This window comes from Patella vulgata, chromosome 5 (assembly GCF_932274485.2).
Source record: "Patella vulgata chromosome 5, xgPatVulg1.2, whole genome shotgun sequence".
NCBI classification, from domain to species: domain Eukaryota; kingdom Metazoa; phylum Mollusca; class Gastropoda; family Patellidae; genus Patella; species Patella vulgata.
The window spans coordinates 72,673,963-72,690,971 of NC_065883.2; positions in this window are offsets into that span (position 1 = coordinate 72,673,963).

Consider the following 17,009-nt stretch of genomic DNA (forward strand, 5'->3'; position numbering starts at 1 on the left):
CTCGGGAATCCGATGGCATCGAGAGTTGATTGTGGTCTTGTCATGTTAATAAATTAATAATTTATATAACATTTAAAGAGAGAGAGATGGAGGAAGAGAGATATTTTGGGACTAACATGGTTCAATTTTCTATCAATAATTCGCTAGCGCGTAGGGGTCTTTAGCAGTGGGGGGGGGGGGGGGAGACTGGAGAATCTGGAGAAACCCCACGTTGTTGGACAGGCGACCCTACTCCTTGTCAGGTACAAGCGGGGAGTCGTAACAATGACGGACCTTATGATTTCACGCAAACGCGTGGTTGAGAGAGAGCGAGAGAGAGAGAGAGAGAGAGAGCGAGAGAGGGAGAGAGAGAGATATTAACGTCCACTTGACACAAACTAGGTCATTTCGGGACTAACATAGGGGTCTTAATTAGCTGTCAGAGGAAACTGGTGGAAAACGCACTAGGTTGGCGTATATTCCCGTCTTTATTAGCCCAGTCGGAGCAAAAAGGTAGGACGTTAAACTCCATTTCATTTCATTTCTTTAATACAAAAAATGAGTATTAGCCGGAAGCCTTTTTCCCGATCGAAAGTACTGTGTAGATTTATTTGTGATAGTTTAATGACTGGGCTGATATTTATGCAAATAAACTGAAGTTATCTATATGGGTCACAAGACTTAGCCTTTAATGCCTGCCTCTCAACCTCGAGGCTAACATGTACAAATAAAAATATCAACTCTACTTTCTATTGATCCGAGAGAGGTCTATGTCTTAAACTGTGGTCATAAATTATACAAGTGTCTACCTTTTATGCAAATATGAACGTTGCTGTATTAATCATGCGCATCAAGTGTGGGTATCCAGATTCAGTCATGCATGTATGAAGGTTGCTGGATTAGTCATGCGCATCAAGTGTGGATATCCAGATTCAGTCATGCGCGTTATAAAATAATCTGTAAATGGATTACATGACAGACGTCCAATAAAATTCTCCATTATTAAAATTATTGACAAATAAAGGATAAACATTATGATCTAAATTAAGCAGATTAAAACAAAAATCTGCTGATGTCGATGAAAGCGGGAAGATATTCTAAACTGAATTACAGACACATACAGGTTAAACAGTGGGGTCCAAATTAAGTTGAATCTCCAGTTGTACGTGACAAGGAGTAGGGTCGCCTGTCAAACCTCGTGGGTTTTCTCCCGGTCCTCCGGTTTCCTCCCACTGCTAAAGACCCCTACGCGCAAGCGAATAATTGAAATAAAATTAAAACCATGTTAGTCCTGAAATGACCTAGTCTGTGTCGAGTGGACGTTAAACCCCATTTATCTCTCTCTCTCTCTATGTCCCTTTAATACCTCCACCGAATCCAGACGATCTAACAAAAGATATGTGCGAGACAGAGAGAGAGACAGAGGTTAACGGTCATTTCTTTTATTTTATGGGGGATTGGATGGCCGAGTGGTTAGCGCAAACGCGCTGTATCATAAAGTCTGTCATTGAGTCAAATGGCGTGGTTTCGAATCCCCGGTTGTACGTGACAAGGAGTAGGGCCGCCTGTCCAACCTCGTGGGTTTTCTCCCAAGAAAGCGGCGACGAGCAGAGGGACGAACAAGCGGGAGGACTGCAGTATACCAATATTGAACACCGCAGGTATCTTTCGCTGCGCAATCCCAGACGAAGAGAAAGGCCCCAAGACCGCGAAGTCGTCGGGCGATTCCCTCACTAGGCGTACGAGAGAGAGAGAGAGAGAGAAATGGGGTTTAACGTCCACTCGACACAAACTAGGTCATTTCGGGACTAACATATGGTTTTAATTTTATTTCAATAATTCGCATGCGCATAGGGGTCTTTAGCAGTGGGAGGAAACTGGAGGACCCGGAGAAAACCCACGAGGTTGGACAGGCGACCCTACTCCTTGTCACGTACAACCGGGGATTCGAAACCGCGCCAGTCGACTCAATGACAGACTTTATGATACAGCGCGCGCACGCTAACCATTCAGCCATCCACCCCCCCCCCCCCCCTAGGCGTACGAAAGAATACGCCTAGAAAATCTGTTGATTTGAACTCTCTTCGAATTACGGAAGATTAGATAATCTACTGATGTCAATGCAAGGGGATAGAGATTCTATCTGCATGTGAATATCAGAAGATTAGGCAATCTGCTGATGTCAGGTAGAGCAACGAGGGGGTGGGGGGAGTGTTTTCAGGGGTGCTGTAAAAGTGTCGGACAATGTGTATCAATTTTTTTTTATGGTCGACAATTTTTTCACAGGGAGGACGAAACTTTTTGCAGCCCCCCCCCCCCCGCCCCCGTTATGGGCCTGAGGTAGAATTCAGATGACGAAATAATGTAGACTTACACCCTAAACGGTAAATAATAATTGATGATCAAGATGGGTTGTGTATTTATGGGGATGGTCATAACTGACATTAAATCTTGTATAGTCATTTGAGAGATTTTTAATCTCTTAGCAACTACAATCTTTATAAGAAACACGTTTAACTGAATTAAACTTGTCCCATATATTAGTCCAGAAATGTTACCCCTCTCCTCCCTCTCTCTCTCTCTTTCTCTCTCTCTCTCTCTGTCACTCTTCCTCTCAACGCTATCGATTCGTTTTGAGGCATGCCAGAAAAATAATTATAATCGTATTTTAGCCTAGACTCGCCATTACGTTATTAGAATGACAATTATTATTAATATATGTGTGTGGATGGGTGTGTGTGTGGGTGGGGTGTGAAATAGCTTTATGTAACATCCGCTTTCACCGAGGTGAGATTGCCGACATTAGTAATATATTAGTAATAACTATATATAGTGACGGTGTTGTACACAAGATACCCTTTCTCATTTAAAGGGACGTTCTCGATTTTAACAGAAATAAAAGTCCGTGTACGTATGAAATTAAAGCGCCAAAATATAGAGGAATGGTGTATTTAGCTTGTCTCAAAATTCCAGCTCCGGACACTACCCCTTTTAAGGTTTCGGGTCAATTTTTTCGTTGCGTGACCTGATAAGCTATTGCCGTTCCTTTAGAGGGCTATACGATGTATGACCCATGTGCTGTGCTTGATAAGGAAAGGTAAATTTCAACTACACGTTATTTTTATAAAATAAAAGTCTGGACCCTGTTTCTCGAAATCTTAACTAAAGATAAAATCCAAATTTTAGTAGATAATTCAATTTTGATTGGCTAAGCACTAAAAACAATCTAATATTATCCAATCAAATTACTAAAATTTGGATTTTTATCTTAGTTGAAATTTCGTGAAACAGGCCCCTGGTTTTATCCAGACACCGTATAATGCAGCTTGGGACACCTGTCTCCATTTCCATATGAAGACTGGCGGGTTTAGATATGCATTATGCAAGAGCTAAATCTGCCTAGTGCAGGTCTTTCTTTAGGCCTGAAATGTTATCTAAATTATTAATTAGACATTAATTAACCTATCCAGACCATAATCAATCCTGCGATATTTACTAGATTAGGATCCGATTTGCTGCTCAACTTTCATCCATGATTAAATCATGAAATGGATAATCGAGACTATGTTTTTTTATCGTACCGACTTTAGTAATGATGATCGAGGCTAGACCGAAAATTAAATCCTTAAATTCTCGTTTCAGAGTGAATTAATTTGACTGAAAGTGCCTTTACATGATCTAGTTTTTAACTATTATAGTGAGAACTGCCAGCTCTTTATCTAATCTCCCATAATGTATCTTTAAGCAGTTTTACTCTCCAAACAAAAAAATCGAGATTGACCCTTTAAGTTCACATAGGTAAATGTTACGGTTAGTAGTTCTACTGTACCTGTGTCGCACCTGAACAGAAACTCTGAACAAAATTATAACCAATGCAATAAAAAAAAATACCTGCAGCATATTGTGGATGACTCAGTCTACGTAATGATGCATAATATTCTGTTGTAACAGACGATATTGAAACCGTCTTATCGGTTCATCCATGCATATCCTATTGCTACAGAGGTAATGAATGCCCCATGTTGCAGCTTTTATAACATGGCTATAACAAGAGATGGACTTGTTGAAAGGCAGAAGGCTTAACATGGCTAAATCTATTTGTTAAGGCCAGCTCAATTTTCGTCAAGGTCGCTGAGATGTAAATAAGGTTAGAGTACGTGATTGTTGGCTAGATTGTAGGTTTGAGAATTTCGGGGAGAGGTTCGTGATATTTCCTAGTTTTATTAAAAATACATGCAATACGTTAGATTAATATACACAGTTGGTTTTCTTGGGGGGGGGGGGGGCGCTGATGGTCTTCCCTCGGTGTCGCTCGTGGTATTCTGGTATTTTGGTTTCTAAAAGAATAAATTTGAATCTCAGTGTGTTTCCTACTAAGGATTTGATTTTCTAAAAAATGTTTCTTATAACTAGTTGATTATATTTACTAAGGGCTAGGGTTTGATATATTCTTTGCTTTGGGTTAGGGTTAGTATTCCCCTAAATACTCATTTATATAAAGCGGCCATTTTGGACTCCGGAAATTCAGGAACCTCCCCAACCGAGAGGGGTTCACTAGTCAAAGGGTTCACTAGTCCGTCGCTATAAGAAATACTATAAAGATGGGTATCAAAAAAACCTAATCCAAACCCTAACCCTTATAATAGATATCGGTTGACTAATAATTCGTGGATTAGTGCACTCTAACCCCCCACCCCCGAACCGGCCTATAATTAGCATCTCCCAATCCCCCCAGTGCCCCTCTCCCTCACATTTATTCATTCATTCATTTTTATTTATTTATACATAGTTCATTTCTATTGAGTTCAAAACTCCATCTTTATTTGTTAAATATAGAGTTAAAGCCCTTATATTAAAGTCTTGACTATATATATTGGTTTACACAATATTTTATATGGAAACCTATCCATAATTTTTACATGATGTTTCAACAAATGTTGGGGTGGATGGCCGAATGGTTAGCATTCGATTCCCCGGTTGTACGTGACAAGGAGTAGGGTCGCCTGTCCAACCTCGTGGGTTTTCTGCGGGTCCTCCGGTTTCCTCCCACTGCTAAAGACCCCTATGCTCAAGTGAATTGAACCATATGTTAGTCCTGACTTCGTGTCGAGTGAACGTTAAACCCCATCTCTCTCTCTCTCTCCCCTCTCTCTCTCTCTCTTCAAAAGTGTTCTCGTGTCGTTTTCAAGCACGAATGTATAATAAATAGATATTGTTTTCCATATAAATAGAGTTGTGTTTTTAATGTAACCAATCGCTAAATGCCACTGAAGGCAGGGGCGTGGTGATCCATGATTTTGAATGAGGAATAAGAGATCCCCTCGGGTCCCTAAAAAACAATATGTATATGTGTGTGCGCGGGGGAGGGATCCCAGTGCCATCGAGTAATACTGCGCTGTGTAGAACATGCTAGAATCAATTGGTAGAATATCTGACCCACGATATAATGTTTGACACTGGTTAAACATACATTATGCAAGAGCTTAATCTGCCTATTGCAACTCTTTCTTAAGGCCTGAAATGTTTTCTAAATTATTAATTAGACATTAATTAACTTACCCAGGCCATAATCAACTCTCGATGGCATTGGATTTCTCCGATATTAAATAGATTAGAACAGATCAGTCATATTTTGAGTTAAGCTAAAAATGGAGGAGCGAGACTTAGCTTCGAACAACCAGTACGGTGGTTGAAATTATTGTACACGTCTTGGCAAACCTCCAAAGGCTAATATCTTCGCTCGCAATAGATTAATTTGAATGAAATTTTCAAATTATTCATTTTACATTATCTATTTTCGAACTATTATAGCAAGAATGGCTAGCTCTTTATCTAAATCTTGAATAATGTATCTTTAAGTATTATGATTATAATTATAATGTTGAAAACCGCATTGAAACAGTGTCATTTTTTGCCATGTGCAAAAACTCAAAACCATGATGCAAAGCTCGTCATTACACCTCTCTCACTTAGCCCCTGACTTAAAAGAGCTAAGACGCTAATATTTGGGATCTAGAAATTGACACAAATGGGTCGCAACGCATACAATAATGTAATATGAATGTATATAAATTGATTGACATTCAATCGTTTCTGTTTTTAGCGTCTGGTTTTTCCAGTCTACGCCGATAGTATTTATTGGGCATGCTCTCCAGATAAGAATATAGCGTCACCGTTTGACATGACTTGTGGAATATGCCTAGCCTCGTTTTTCGAGTCCCTTATTACAAATAGCGCTGAAACGCATTATGGTACACGATTCGTGTACCAATTGTAAAATGTTTATTTTGTCTTAAATATTGAATATCAGAAGCCCATCTTTTCCCGGTAAGATCACAACATCAATGTTGTTTTCAATGTCGAAGATTTTGGATGATATTGAGTTAGAGACTTAGCTACTTTAAGGATTATAATAATTTTCAAAAGGTCTCTCTTTCAACAACATATGTTTTATTCAGCATAACCAAAGACAATCGTGAATTGATATGGTTTGTGTTCAAAGCACATATAAATCTGTATACGAATCATTAAACTTGGTTTCAAACAAACAGATAGATTTAGCTTCATGGCTATTAAGGCCTATTAATACAAACAATGTGTGTAATAAGTACGAACACCAGTCCTTACATATTTATATCTCTTAATGTATATCAAATACATCATAGGATATACAATCTTTGATTTTATTCAATGGTAGGTTATCGTTTTGTTAGACGAGTACAGCCCATAATAGTAATTATGATCTAACGGTGACAGCTGGGCGGCATAAAAGGTCACTCAAGCGAATGACCTGAATATTTCTGTGATCGGACCGCCAGCATTCTCGATAACCAGAAGTTTTGGCGGCTGAAAGCGTCTGTTTAGATCGTCGTGTACTAAATAGGGTTAGTACTCCTCTGGGTGCTGGAAAAGGTATATGTCTGTTTGAAAATTGAGAGAGGTGAAAGCGTTACGCCATTATATCACACGAGTACAGTACGGTAATGGGGTCGAAAATAATAATAAAAATATAATATTTAATATCCAACAATCAATGTTTACCAGGGCGGAGAGAAGATTACATTTATTTCTGCTTGTATCGTACAGGTTAGACAATTAATACATGCATGAATAGTTTTATGAATAATGAACGACATTGCGCGCACATTAACCAATGCGCAGTTTACATGCAATGTAAATGGGAGAAAGAAATGGCACTTTGTGGATGAGCAACGCTGTTGAATATAGAATCGAGGAGGGAAAAAAAGGGATCATTATGATTATTGAATATGAAATGAAATGGAGTTTTATGTCCTACTTTTCTGCTACCCTCGAGATAAAGAAGGCGGTGATACACCAGTGTGCTATGAGGGAAATGTGTCCAGAGATCAGCACTAAGGTCTACTCTTATATCTAATTCCAACTGAGGTCACGTTAACATGACATGAAATGAAATGGGTGTTAAATGTCCTACTTTTGTGTTGCATCCAGGCTAATGAAGACGGGTATATGCTATGCAGTGTGGTATAAGTGGACATTTTGCCCAGATGGCGCTGCGACTTACTCTTATTTCGAGTTCCAACCGTCAAGGATTCTTTTAAGTGCATGGGTTGACGTTAATAACGATGATAAATATGGGTTGTGTAATGACGGATGTCGTGCATGACGCAAAGCACCTATTCTAAATTAACATACATGAAATTTAAAGTAGGCTACCCGGTAACAAAATGTCTATACTAATATTTGTGACTGTCGTTTGTTTGTCTGTCTGTCTGTCTATCTGTTTTGGGTTTGCGCCTACACTACACTCTCCCGAAGATGAAATTTGGTGTGTAGAGGTAGCTCGGACCGGGGAGTAACATAGCCCTAGTGGCAATGGCCTATCACTTCCGGTTTCGGATATATGCTACTTCCGGTTCACGGCTATACCCCTGCTACGCCGTGGTCAGTCGCTAGTTAAGTTATAAAAACCAACCACGTTCAGCCTTTTCATGGGGTTAAAACATAATATATCTTGGTCATCTACAAACTTACTATCGAATCTTACGGGGGGTTGGATGGCCGAATGGTTAGTACGTGCGCGCTGTATCATAAGGCCTGTCATTGAGTCAACTGGCGTGGTTTCGATTCCCCGGTTGTACCTGACAAGGAGTAGGGTCTCCTGTCTAATCTCGTGGATTTTCTCTGGGTCCTCCAGTTTCCTCCCACTACTAAAGACCCCTACTCGCAAGCGAATTATTGAAATAAAATTGAACCATGTGTTAGTCCTGAAATGACCTAGTTTGTCGAGTGGACGTTAAACCCCATCTCTCTCTCTCTCTCTCTCTCTATCTCTCTCTCTCTCTGTCTCTCTCATCTTACAAACCACAATACTTTGCTATTTTTGAGGCAGACATTGGTAATTCTTTATTCCTATGGTTACCTGACGCGACCTTGGCAACTTTGGACCCCATTGGAAATAAGCAACGGATGTTATATACGTCAGGCTTTATGGGCTATCCTAAGTAAAGGTCTCTTTATGACACCATAGCTATCATATTTCTCTATGCTTGTCTCATATGGCATCCCACATTACAATGTAGCACATAGTTCTTATTTTCATATACATATCTGTATTTATTGTTGTCACTTTCCCAGTCGTGTAATGCGACACTAGTTCTTATTATAATACATTAATTTATTGTCATGTTGTAACCTTTACTTGAAGAATAAATAAATAAATAAATAAATAAACCTATGGGTTACCTATGGTTACCTATGGCTACCTGTACAATGCGAGGTAGGAGAATTTTGCCCTGACAACGGCGTTTCCGCCTAATCGTCTTCGATTTCCAACTGCCAGACGTTCTTTTACGAAAACAATTTGGCAGAAATGCTTCTGTCCGAGAGAAATACACATCATACCAAACACATCATATGCCCTTCTAGATTGGCCCCGCCCCGTTGATGGAGAAAAAATGACGCTAAACCCCATTTCATTTATTTCTATATATTTAAATTTTCAAATAGATGTAATATTTTCACAAAAGTATTTTATATGTTGGAGAAATGGTTTATTTTTAGAAAAAACATTTGTACTAAAATATTTGTTCTCGTTGAAAGGGAAACATTTATTAAAAAGTGGGGGCAATGCAATTAACATACTAAATTCTAGGTAAGCATACGACATAATTATCAACACCGTTCGCAAACAATGGCGTGCTTCAAAACTCTGCAGGAAGGTCCAGCTCTTTGTTTTTATGAAAGGATGTCAGACAGAGAACAAGCTGCGCGTTGAACGAGAATGGCGGAACTCGCCAAACAGTCAATAATGTGGCAACAAATTGACATTCACAATAGGTCAGCAAATAATATATAAATATTAAAAAGGCCTAGGTCGACTGGTAGGATAATATTAAACATAATGGTCAAATAAGTAACACAACACTGAGCAAGATGAATAGAAGTCCTTAAAGCCAGAAGCCACAACCCTTCCTTGAATAGATCAGCCCACCGAGGCCTTTCAACAGAGCACACAAGTATAATTTTTATAGTGGACAATTTTAGAAGCGTCAAAATATTTATTTATTAAATTAGGAAAGATGGCAGATGTAAGAATTTTATTGTGCTTAATTTTATAGATTTTTTTTTTTTAGACGGGTAGTTATTTGTGGGCCAGAGCAGCAAACAGTGGCGGGGAGGAGGGGCGAGGGGCGCTCCCGGGCGCCTTAGTGACGGGGCGCCAATTTTCATCTGGGCTCTAGCCCATGATATACCCTTTAATTAATATTTAAACCCCCTCCCCTTTTTTCCAGATTTATTTTTGTGCTCCAATATAAGTGACAATATTCAGATTAGGCTTGTTATAATATATATAGGGACTTTGGAGGGGGGGGGCAGTGGTTTAATGCGTGCGCGTAAAACTATAAGGTCTGTCATTGAGTCAAGTGGCATGGTTTCGATTCCCCGCTTGTACGTGCCAACCTCATGGGTTTTTTCCGGGTCCTCCTGTTTCCTTCCACTGCTAAAGACCCCTACCCGCTAGCGGATTATTCAAATAAAATTGGACCATAGATTAGTCCCGAAATTACGTAGTTTGTGTCGAGTACCCCATTTACGATTGTGCGCTTAAATTAATGCCTAATTGATAATTCAGGATACTATTTAAAAATAACGGCACTTGTCCACTTTAGTGCACAGTAGGACGTTATACCCCATTTCACTTTATTGCACTATAGCCAGCGCCGGATTAAGGCTCTGCTGGCCCTAAGGCACATTTTGATAGGTGGCCTGAAAATTACAGATATGTTGGGCTCATTGACAAAAGGAATTAAGTTAAATTTAGCAACAGAAAATTTATTACAAACAATTTCAGAACATTGACAGTACTGTATTTACTATAAGTAGCCTACATATTCCCATTCACTAAATTACGACAAACGCGTAGATGAAGAAGGGTGCAATTTATTTACATAAAAATAAAGGCAAGCATTTTTGTCACCACCTGATAATTATCAAACAAGTTTTACTTTATTATTTTGTGGCCTGGATTTTTGGCTGGCCCTAAGGCACGTGCCTTATTTGCCTTATGGTTAATCCAGCGCTGACTATAGCATCCTCAATTTAGATAACATTTCAGGCCAAAAGAAAGACCTGCAATAGGCAGATTTAGCTCTTACTCAATACATCTTTACACCTGTTTAATTTCAGATTAAGACAAGGAAATGGGTTCTCGATGCAGGAACATGGGAGGGGTGGGTCTCTCTGGTGTATGGAATACAGCGACCAACAAATTGGTGGAACTCGATTTTTCTCCCAGAATTTATTGTATTAATTTGCCATGTTTGCTTATCCTTTTCAATAATTTGATCAAATTTATTAACTTTCTAAATAGATGTCAAAGGTCAATGAAAAATAGAATTTGTTGTCAACAGACGTGTCAACTCGGACCGCCATTTTACCGAGTTTTGCTGATCTCTGTTGACCAGTCAATGCCACAGGGAAATGATTTCGCTGAACAAAAAATAATTAACTCTTATTTGCCACAATCTCGAGAGATACGAAGCTGAAACCAAGCGACCTTTGTGCTCGGGAGAGCAGTGACGTTTTTTTATTTAATGATCACCAAAATGGTGGATGGAGATATGTGATTATAGATGGAGCTTACAAAAAAAGAAAACTATTTATCGCTAATATAGAATAATCCACCAGGCATCGAGTTCACTAAACATTCTCAGACTTAATTTAAGAATTTACTCAAAATTGTTCGCCTTATTTTAACTAAAGTATAGCTCTTTTATAAAACTTTTGTTGGTTTATTATATCAAATACATCAAAAAGAAACTATGTGCAATGTTTTGTGTTTCTGGATCAAAGATATTTCTCATAAACAGTGAGTGAAAGTTGAGTAAATTCTTAACTTAAAAATTCCCATGCAAACAAACTACAATGACTAAGGTTGCTTTCGTCATACATTTAGGTAATATTTTGTGCTGACGTTATGTTTACTTATTATACAATCTGATTAAAATACAGATCTATATTTCGTTTCGTTTTATTTTATACTTTCGATGGCCTACACTACATGAAGATCTGACAAGTTATAGCGATAGGTCACGTCAGGGTTTAAAAGACCGACTTATGACCCTATGACGTCAGACATTTGATTAACCAATCAGCATTGATGTTACTAGTGGATTACCCACAGTTCCGTGAAAAACACGCCTAAAGCTCGCCGTAACAGACCGTTTCATTGGCTTATCCCTGACACAATTCAGAACACGAGTTAAATAACAACTCTTCCAGATCAAAGTGTAGTAATGACAAGTAAAACGAAATTTTGAACTATAAAAACGAAACGAAATAGGATCTGTGTTTTAACCAGATTGCTTATTGTAATGTTCTGTCATCCAGGAGGTACGGGGAGGGGCAGGGGAAGTATAGGGCGGAAGGGACAGGGACGTACATGTGTTTGCAGGGGTAGGGGCAGAGGAGTCGCTGACCCCGGATATCCATTTCAAGGGCTAACCGGCTAAATTGAATAAAAAGTTTATTTCATCTTTATTCTTAACGTATTTAAAATGTCTTGCTTTGTGACATTTCTCAGTACAATGCCCTAAATACTTGAATTTTTTTCGGGTATATACACGCCACATTGACATCTAATATTTTAAATATACTTTGAATATATTATCCACAAATTTTGTATGAAAATGACATAAATAATGTACTTATGACACGTTTTAAACTGCTTCGAGCTTTATAATTATGTTTAAATAAACTTGGTATTTTGTTAGAATGCACTTTATATATTTTTGTCTTGATATCCTCAAAATAGAAAAGAATAAAAAGTTTGTTTCTATTACAACAAGTGAAGCCATAGTGGTTCGCTAAACTCGACGTCCCGTGTTCGATCCCTGCCTTGCCCAAGAATGTTTATCGGGATTTTCCGCGGTGTGGTTCCCCATTGTCAGTGGTGCAGGACTGCTGAGGATCTAGGACAATGTATAGTTGTTCGGATGGGACGTTAAACAGTGGTGCCTTCTTAACATTTGGCGTGCACGATAAAGATCCCATGGCAAAATTTCCCTCATAGCACACTGTATAGAGTACGCCCGTCTTCATTTGTCCAGTCGGAGAAGAACAGTAGGAATGTTGTCATCTGTTCAACTTTAAATTTATATACAGTATTTGTATTCACCAGATGAAGAAGCCTATTAGTATTGATTTCATTTAATTACTGCCAAGGATATTTGCCCTTGATAACTTTAAACAATCATGTAGATGCTCAAGATTAGTTTATTATTCAAGTGCCTTTATTTTTATACGGAGTAGGGTCGCCTGTCGAACCTCGTGGGTTTTCTCCGGGTCCTCCGGTTTCCTCCCACTGCTAAAGACCCCTACGCGCAAGCGAATTATTGAAATAAAATCAAAACATATGTTAGTCCCGAAATGACCTAGTTTGTGTCGAGTGGACGTTAAACCCCATCTCTCTCTCTCTTTATTTTTATACACTGCATGTTTATGCTTATAAACTAAGAAGTCTAAAATTAATGTCAGAGTTATTACCCTTGATCACTTTTCAAAATCTTGTGGACCCTCTAGTGGTTAAAGTTATTTTCCGGTTTATTTTGAAATGACTACCCAGTGTTTATGTCATGAAACCTATAAATTTTCAACAATGGTTTACTCGAACCGATAAGTTTTATCTTTGTTGCTGGTACGTGCGCGCTGTATCATAAGGTCTGTCATTGATTCAACAGGCGTGGTTTCGATTCCACGGTGGTACGTGACAAGGAGTAAGGGTCGCCTGTCCAACCTCGTGGATTTTCTCTGGGTCCTCCGGTTTACTCCCACTGCTAAAGACGCCTACGCGCAAGCGAATTATTGAAATAAAATTGAACCCCAAGTCATATTATCTCTCTCCGGTTTCCCCCCACTGCTAAAAACCCCAACGTCAATCGAATTATTGAAATAAAATGACCTAGTTTGTGTCAGTGGACATTAAACCATCTCTCTCTCTCTCTCTCTCTCTCTTTCTCTCTCTCTCACTTCCGCCTTTTCTCGTGTTTATCATTACAAAAATACCATCTAATTGATGGGTGTGGATCACTTTACTCTTTATTCGTAGCCTGGTTTCACTTGACTTCATCACTAAGATGTTACATATTATATTGCATATTTTTTTATTCGGCTTTGACCCCATAATATATACATGCATTAATATAATATACAATTCTACGTACACCCAAACCCCACATTTTAAGTGAAGCGTAACCTATGGGAAAAAATACCAGACCCTAAGTTGACAACAGCTACTCAGACTTAAAAGGCCAATCTCGATAATATTTTAGAGAATAAAACTGCTTAATTTTGTGTTAAAATCCCTTAAAATCCTCTACGTAATGGCCGAGCAACTAGCTCAACAATATGTTTTCCAACTTAAACCCGTCAGTCTTCATCTGGAAATGGAGACCGGTGTCCCAAGCTGTATTAATATACGGTGTCTAGATAAAACCAGACTTTTATTTTATAAAAATAACGTGTAGGTGAAATTTACCTTTCGTTATCAAGTACAACACATGAGTCATGCATTGAATAGACCTCTAAAGGAACGGGAATCGATTATCAGGTCACACAACGAAAAAATGACCCGAAATCTTAAAAGGGTTACGTGTCCGCATAAGCAGTTTTGACGTTCACGTCCAAACCACTCATTATTTTGAGCTGAAATTTTGAGACAAGGTAAATAAACCATTCCTCTATATTTTGGTGCTTAAATTTCATACGTACTCGGACTTTTATTTTTGAGACTCTGTTCAAATCGGGATAGTCCCTTTAAGTTAAGGATTTACTCAAAATTGTTCGTCTTATTTTAACTAAAATATATCCCTTTATAAGACTTTTGTTGTTTTAATGTATCGAATACATCAATAAGAAACTATGTGCAAAGTTTTGTGTTTCTGGATCAAAGATATTTCTCATAAACAGTGATTGAAAGTTGAGTAAATTCTTAACTTTAGTCTGAATGCTTTGTGAACTCCAGGCCAGGGGCCTGTTTCACGAAATTTTAACTAAAGATAAAATCCAATTTTAGTAGATACTTCAATTTTGATTGGCTAAGCACTAAAATCAAATTACTAAAATTTGGATTTTAACTTTAGTTAAAATTTCGTGAAACAGGCCCCTGGTTATCAGTTTTATATTTCGTGACTTCTGGCATTCTCTTTTGAATTCCATAATGGATTGATTTTCAAATTTTATTTTTAGGAATATACAACAGACCTGGGGCCTGTTTCACGAAATTTTAACTAAGATAAAATCCAAATTTTAGTAATTTGATTGGATAATATTAGATTGATTTTAGTGCTTAGCCAATCAAAATTGAAATATCTACTAATATTTGGATTTTATCTTTAGTTAAAGGGACAATAACACTCTTGCTGGCTTGAAAGCTCCAGAAAATAAATAATATCTCTATCTTAGTACTAGATGTTTAAGTGTCCTACCTGTTGTGTAAATTATCCATTACATCCTATTTTACTTGTCCAGAGGGTTAGAAAATATTTTTAAATCGAAGTTTCATTTGAAAAGGTTTACGTTAGACGTTTCAAACCATTATGTTGAATTTTTCAAAAATTTTAAATTAGGTGTGTTAAGATGAAATTTGTATCATCAATTAATTGGAATATTGTAAAATAGTACAATTTGTTGACCAGAATAAAGATTGGGACATATTATTCAGTTACAACAAGAGTGGTATTGAGCCTTTAAGATTTCGAGAAACAGAACCCAGAGTTGTAAAAATGAACTGAAATGGGGGTTGAACGTCGTTATACTGTTTTGCTCCGACTACAATAATGAAGACGGGCAGTATGGAGTACTCTTATATCGAATTAGGGGGGTTGGATGGCCGAATGGTTAGCATGCGCGCGCTGTATCATACGGCCTGTCATTGAGTCAACTTGCGGGGTTTCGATTCCCCGGTTGTACGTGGCAAGGAGTAGGGTCGCCTGTCCAACCTCGTGGGTTTTCTCCGGGTCCTCCGGTTTCCTCCCACTGCTAAAGACCCCTACGCGCAAGCGAATTATGTAAATAAAATAAAAAAAAACATATGTTAGTCCCGAAATGACCTAGTTTGTGTCGAGTGGACGTTAAACCCCATTTCTCTCTCTCTCTGACTGGAATAATGAAAACGGGCACTATGGACTACTCTTATATCGAATTATAGTACACGCAGATGTATAAACGGGACCTAGGTATTTCGTACCACCCGAACGACTACAGCTGTTCTTGTCAGACCCTCCGTCCTGCACCACTGACAAGGGGAAACCACGTCAGAAAATATCGATGAACTTTCTCGGACAATGAGGGATCGAACACGCAACCTCCAGGCTAGCGAGCAAGCGTCTTACCCACTTAGCCACCGTGGCTACTATTTAGAATATAATACCGTTATCTTGTACAGGGAGGTTGGATGGCCGAATGGTTAGCGCGTGTGCGTTGTATCATAAGGTCTGTCATTGAGTCAACTTGCGTGGTTTCCATTCCCCCGTTGTATATGTGACAAGGAGTAGGATCGCCTGTCCAATCACGTGGGTTTTCTCCGGGTCCTTCGGTTTCCTCCCACTGCTAAAGACCCCAACGCGCATGCGTACGTGTCAACCATACCCCCCCCCCCCCAAATGACGGGGGTTGGGGATGGGAAGCGGGGTGGGTGGGGTTCTTAAGCCGTTACTATATGTGCTTCCCACATTATGTTGGATATTCTTAAGAATGTAAGAGATAGAGAGATGGGGTTTAACGTCCACTCGACACAAACTAGGTCATTTCGGGACTAACACATGGTTCAATTGTATTTCAATAATTGGTTTGCGCGTAGGGGTCTTTAGCAGTGGGAGGAAACTGGAGGACCCGGAGAAAACCCACGAGGTTGGATTATTTAAAATAATATAAGTCTGTAAACGCTATATTATTAAAAATATTTCTCTTAAATTGTCGAACAAGTAATTGTAAATGAATGAATGAATGCATATATGTAAGAATGGATAAATGAATGGATGAATGAATAAATGAATGAATGATTCAATCAATGAATGGGTGAATGAATGAATGAATGACATCTAATTCGTTAAAAATATTTTTTGATAAATTATAAAAAATAAAGAACTTCGATAAAATGGATGGATAGATGGATGAATGAATGAATATATGTAAGAATGAATGAATGAATGACATATAATTCGCTTAAAATATTTTTTGATAAATTATAAAAAATAAAGAACTCCGACAAGATGGATAGATGGGTGAATGAATGAATGAATATATGTAAGAATGAATGAATATGTGTAAGAATGAATGAATGACGTATTTAATTCGATTAAAATATTTGTTGATGAATTAAAATAAAAATAAATAAAGAACTCTGACAAGATGTTTGTGTGTAAAATAAAATGCCCGTTTTCTATTTTTAAATGTAGGCCTAATATTACACGAATAGACGAAAGTACCCAGACACCAAAGAAAGAATAAAAAATAAAAAAAATAAAAAATATCTATATATTACAAAATAA